Here is a 6,608-nt window from a genome sequence, read left to right as displayed (position 1 = left end):
TAAAAATTACATCTGTACATTGGAAAACTGATTTTTCCCTAGAGAGAGAAACAATATAAAGGAAGAATATCATGTCACGAAACGTTAAGAAGCCAATATTAAAGTTTCTAAGAGAGGTAGATTATGGAAGAAAAAAGTGCACGAGATCCACAATCATTAATTTTGCTGACATTTTCTGGTATGCATCCAGGAGCTCCCAGACTACAACATCTCTCTGATGTTTTACTTGATGAGGATGTAAAACACTGCAGAGGAGCTAGATATGCCTGTGAAATGTTTATTTACACTTATTCAATCAAACAACCAAGGAGAAGGTACGGCTTAGCGCTTATGTATCAAACGGGGAGGGTTTGTGTTATATTTCTGGTGTTGAGAAATTAGAGAGTTAAACTAAGATATGGCATGAACATTTGCAGAACATTCCTTAAGGCTCTGCGCCATGTTATGATAACAATCAAAGAGTAGTTACAACTCACTCCCACAATCTGTCTTCACGTCTGCCGCAAGCAAGCTATTCATTCCCTTCTGCCTATAGTGAAGAGAGGGAGAAAGAGAGAGCGACAAAGACAAACAGATAGAAAAATACATTAGCGGACCACACCGAGCCCTTGTAAGAGTCAACGGGCATGTTTTCTCACATAGATTTTAGCAGGCAGAGGGGGAGAAAAAGGTGAATCTTGTTTTCATTACAGGAGAAAATTGAACTGGCAGCTATTGAGCCCCATCAATCATGAATTCCATCATGGTCTGTCAGGGTTGAGTTATCACCCTGAATGGCATTCCCACACACACAGAGGGCACCGGCTCAGACCGGCACCAAAAATCCTTCATCTGTCTCTTCCTCTCCTTCCACTTCCCCCAAACACCTCCTTGGCTTCTTCTTATTTCTTTGTCTTTTCAATCTATCATGATATGAATGATACTTGCTCATATATTTTCTAAAAGTATACAGGCCCTGTATTTTTCCATTACAAAAAAAGCACAAAGGTATTGTAATAAAAAATACCTTTGTAAAATCATGGTACTATGGTTTCTACTATGGTTATTCTTTGAACAGCATTGTTTGAATACCATTGCATATGAATATGATAATGAAACTACTATGGAACAGGGGTTTTCAAACTGGGGGCCGGAAGGGTGTGATTGGGGTCCACAAGAAAATGAAGTTTAAAAAAAAAAAATGTTTTTCAAATTGGACAATATTAGGGGCCATTCAGACCAAATGTATTCTGTATTAGACAAAGCACAATAAATTGAACTGATCACAGGTGTCTCAATGTGTTTTTAAAAGGTGCCTTTTAACTTAACATGAAACACGTCTAAAAAAACACGGCACTATGGCAAGAGATGCTGAAAAAACAGAGTGATGTGGCGTAACCAGGGTTTGAAATTAACACCCGCCAACCTGCCAAATACGGGTATTTCTAGCGCATGCAGTGGCAGGTAATTTTGCTCATCTACCTGCCACTGTGGTGGGCGACCTGTAAGACGTCTTGGAGTGACCTATGACAAAAGATACTGTTTGACACAAAGACGGCATTTGAAGAAACACACTTGATTTTATTTTGAAGAACAGATTGATGAGCCATTAATAAAAGCCATTGATGAGCATGTCAGATTCACTGTGTGTTCAGAGTTTCAGTGGCGCTCGGCCTCTCATGAGCGCACCACTTGTGCTTCTCACGGAACATGCGCATGTGTTGAGTTCCCAGTCTTTCTACTTTGTTTCAGTAGTCTAAAAACAGTTTGCAAGACTAGTGTCATCTATGAGATCTCTGCAAATGATCTCAGACCATCTCAGGAGGTGCTCTGAGTTTAGTTTGCTTTATTTCCACGGATGGAGCAGTTCTCATTTTACATGCATTGTGAACGCAACTCTGCAGGTTTATTTTGACATTGTTTAATTCCAAATATTTGTGGCTGTAAACGTTACCATTCATAGCAACTGACATACAGCAACATTGAATTGTCATGTGTTTCATCATAATTCGGTACAGCCTCAGAAATGGTACTTGTCTATTCTTTAACCTCCATTTGTATGTTGCAAAATAATCATTATAAGATAATAACAATACAAATAACGTGGTATTATATGTAGTATTATATATATATATATATATATATATATATATATATATATATATATATATATATATATATATATCAAAAGACATCCGTCTAGCGCATGTTTACATAAAAAAAATATATGAAAAACAGTACAGGTGAATGGAAAGACATGTTTGGTGTGAACAGCCTTTTACTGTTTTATTCTGCAAATACATTTCAAATGAACTGAAAATGTTTCTTTTCAGGTTTTATAATCGTAATATTTCGTTACTCTAATAACTTAATACAAAAGTTACAGATAATTTTTTCTTTCTTTCTTTCTTTCTTTCTTTCTTTACTTATTAATTATTACTTATATAAAAGCCAATTATATAATTTTGCAAACAATGTGTTCCCCTTCTGTCACTCACTCGACGTTGTGTCGATGTAGTGACACTAGGGGTCGCTCTTGAGAGCCCCGAACACCTCAGATCTCTGAAAAAAGGCCAATGAAAATTGGCGAGCGGAATTTGCATGCCACTCCCCCGGACATACGGGTATAAAAGGAGCTTGCTCGCAACCACTCATTCAGATTTTTTCTTCGGAGCTGAGCTGTACTGTCAGCGAGCTAAATACTACTGCTGTTCCATTCACCTCTTAAGAAGCATATGCTGTTGGATATACGGCGCATTTCCAACGATGAGTGCAGATTTCGGCCCTGGGTGCTTCGACAGCGCTAAAAGAGTGTATATTCCTGCTAAAGAGTATATATTCTCTATTAGAGCACACACATTGACGTTGAACATCTTTATAAAGACGCGTCTTTAAAAAGACGTGTATGTGATTCCTTGATGCGGTCGCTATCTCTCTGCTTCCGACGGCCACGGGCGCTGCCTCATGTGTCTGGGTAGTGATCACACTGAGGCAGCGTTCGTGGATGGTTCATTGTGAGAATATGACCATGGCAACGTTGCGGTCACGGCTTTCCTTCTTCCGGGGGAATACCACTCTAGCCGCCCCCCTCGCCTTTTACCTCCGGGTACGAGGCCGGCCCAGCTGGTGCTGGAGGCAATTTGGGGGCTTCAATGGGCGCGGCTCCGCCGGGTAAATCCCCACGGACCTCTCATTCCCCTCGTTTGCCCCCGGCAAGTTTCACGAGGAGACCAGCTCGCCCCATGGCAAGCTTAGTGTCCCTTTCGGAGCTCTGGAGTGGGATGAGTGCTCGATCGCTGCATCGGAGAGCGTACTGGCGATGTCAGACGCCGAGGACTCGACTGGGCTGTCACCTTCAGGTCAGCCCGCCCAGTCTGAGGCTGATGGCGAGATGACCGCCATGCTTGCCCGGGCCACCGCATATGTTGAGTTGGAGCGGAACCTTCCACCCTCCCCTGAGCCCTCGCGGCTAGATGATTGGTTCCTGGGTTCCCCAGTGCGGCTCAAGATCCCGTATCCCGTCTGCTCACCGAGGGCGTCCCCCTGCGGCGGCAAAAGCCCAGGCGGCTCCGCCTCAACCCGAGCCCAGCTCTCGGCCCCAGCGTAGAGCCCCCCACAGGAAGTTGACACCCCCTGCCTCACGGGCCAGCACGAGGACCCGGAAGGCTCCTAAGTGCCCCTGAGATGGACGACCCAGGAAGCGAGATGTCTGCTGCAAACACGGAGATGGTATACCGACCACTCCATCCCCTGGTGGAGGGCCAGGAGGTAAATCCTTGGTTTCCTTTTCTTTTATGTTCGCCCCACCCCGAACAGGCTGCAGTACCCACATTCTCAAAAGAGCAGTTTCCTCACTCCCTGGGTCACATAGCCAGTGTTTACGACCGCCATTATCACGGCAACCAGGCACTGAGCACCTACGACTTAGACACCGCGAACGCGGGCCCCCTGCCTTCGCGCGTCCAGTCGCACCACACTCACACCCACGGCCAGGTGGTTGTGACAGACTACGAGGACGGTCAAAAAGTCCCTCCTCCCCTGTCGCCGACCCCCCCCGACGCCGGGTACATGGAGCAAGGTAAGTGCTTCGAGGGTCCCCTCAGCACAGCCACGGGTTCGAGACGAAGCGAGGCTCCTTGACGTGGCATCCCCTGCTCCCTCCCTCTGCGAGACCCCACCCACAGTTCGCAAGGCACCCGCCCCGGTTCAGCGGCATCCGCTTCACTTCAGTGAAGGGCGAGAACGCCACCACCTTGCATGCGGAGACCGCAACCCTTCTGCGCAAGGGCACGATAGAGCCTGTCCCTCCAGCCAAGATGAAGAAAGGGTTTTACAGCCCTTACTTCATTGAACCGAAGAAAGATGGTGGGTTGCGGCCAATCTTGGACCTGCAAGTTCTGAACCGGGCCTTGCACAGACTCCCGTTCAAGATGCTGACACCAAAGCACATTTTGGTGTGTGTCCGGCATCAAGATTGGTTCACGGTGGTAGACCCTCGGTTCTACCTCGACACAGACCCTTCCTACAGTTTGCTTTCGACGGCCGGTTCCTGTCCCCTCGCGTCTTCACGAAAGTCGCAGAGGCAGCTCTTGCCCCGTTAAGGGAAGTGGGTGTCCGCATACTCGACTACCTTGATGACTGGCTGATTCTAGCTCACTCTTGAGAGTTGCTATGCGCACACTGGGACCTCGTGCTCAGGCACCTCAACCAGCTAGGGCTTCGGGTCAACTAGGAAAAGAGCAAGCTCTCCCCGGTTCAGAGCATCTCTTTTCTCGGCATGGAGTCAGACTCAGTCTCGATGATAGCATGCCTCACGAGTGAGCGTGTGCGGTCGGTGCTGAACTGCCTGAAGTCATTCAAGCAGAGAACAGCGGTTCCACTGAAACACTTTCAGAACAGCAGCTTGCTTGCACCGGCACCGGCAGTCCACGTAACACAGTTCAGCTAGTTGTGGGGTTTCGTATGGGGACCCCTAGTGTCACTACATCGACACAACGTCAAGTGAGTGACAGAAGGGGAACGTCTCGGTTATTGTCGTAACCTCCATTCCCTGATGCTCCTCAGCACAAAACCTGAATGAGTGGTTGCGAGCCAACTCCTATTATACCTGTATGTCCGGGGGAGTGGCATGCAAATTCCACTCGCCAATTCTCATTGGCCTTTTCTCAAAGATCTGAGGTGTTCTGGGCTCTCAAGAGCAACCCCTAGTGTCACTACATCCACACAACATCTCGTTCCCTCCATCAGGGAATGGAGGTTATGACAGTAACCGAGACATTTTCTTTATAATGGGAGGCTTACTGTTTTTCTCACACTGTATAAATAGGTTTTTATAAATGGAAATATATAATTGCCTTTATATTTTAAGAATGGAATCATTATATTTGGGGGTCTTTGGCATTAAGAAGTTTGGAAAGCCTTTTTATGGAAAGAATTATGTGGCCCCCAAAAGTATTTGTACACTTAAGCCACAGTTAAAAATGCATGACTGCCATTGCATAATTTAACAAATTATCATTTTAAGGAAAGACAGCATAAGCACAGTAAAATAGCATAAAAAACAACAGGAGATTTGTTAGATTTTCATTTAAAAAAGATACAAGATAAGATTAAAATTAAGAAAACATTGTTCAAAATTACATTAAGATACATATTGTGAGACCTCCAGTACGGTTACTCGGCAAGGACACCTGTGTGAACTTGAGGGAACTGACTTCATACATTCACTAAAAATTACCTATAGGGACTAGTTGGTTACAATTAATTTCAACTTAGTTCTGAGCAATCGTCTAGAATATTTTTATTTATTTATCTATTTTGCAGATGCTGCTTGGTTTTATATTTTGAATCTGATGCAGTTAAATCTATACATTTATGTGGCTTATTTGTCCAAATACTTTTTGGGGCCACTGTATCAAAGTACCATGGAATTAACATCTGTTACCATCACTAAACCATGGTACAGCCACTTGCAAGGGTTGTATTTTAATCCCTGCTTGTTGTAGAATCAAGACAAATGTTCTCTGAAAGTTCAGGGAACGTTAAAACAAAAAGTATACAAGGTGTGATGCATACTAATGTGTATATTTCAGAAGTCATATTTCTTTTGAGTTCCTCAAACAGTGCATTGAAAACCATCAAACTGACTCAAAAGAAAAGGAGCCCACTAAGGATATGAAACTGAGACGCTGGACAGTGCAGTTGATAGACAGCTAATTCAGATCCAGTCAAACAGCGGGGATGAAATTTTCAATGGAGTCAGAACAATAGCTGGCAGGCAATTCATAACCCTCGTACTGCTGTGTAGAGGTAGAATTCTGCTTAAAACACACGGCTCGGTCCAGTGAGGAGCACATACCCCCACATCCAGATAAATAAACAACAGCTTTCTATTGACCATGATCTGCACCATCTTTCTCTCTGATTACCAGCTAACATCGATTTTATTTTTCATTACTCTTTTCTTTGCCACCCACTCAGCAGAGGCAGGTGGGTGAAAAAAAGGACACAGTCAAAATTATGAAATGGAAATATGGACATCCCCCCTCCCCCCACCTCCTTTTTCTCTTATTCTCTTATTCTCTCTGCTTTTATCTCTCACATGTATTCTCATTTTTCCATCTCTTCTG

The sequence above is a fragment of the Myxocyprinus asiaticus genome, chromosome 5 (genome assembly GCF_019703515.2).
Source record: "Myxocyprinus asiaticus isolate MX2 ecotype Aquarium Trade chromosome 5, UBuf_Myxa_2, whole genome shotgun sequence".
NCBI lineage: Eukaryota > Metazoa > Chordata > Actinopteri > Cypriniformes > Catostomidae > Myxocyprinus > Myxocyprinus asiaticus.
Note: the sequence above shows the minus strand (reverse complement) of the source record.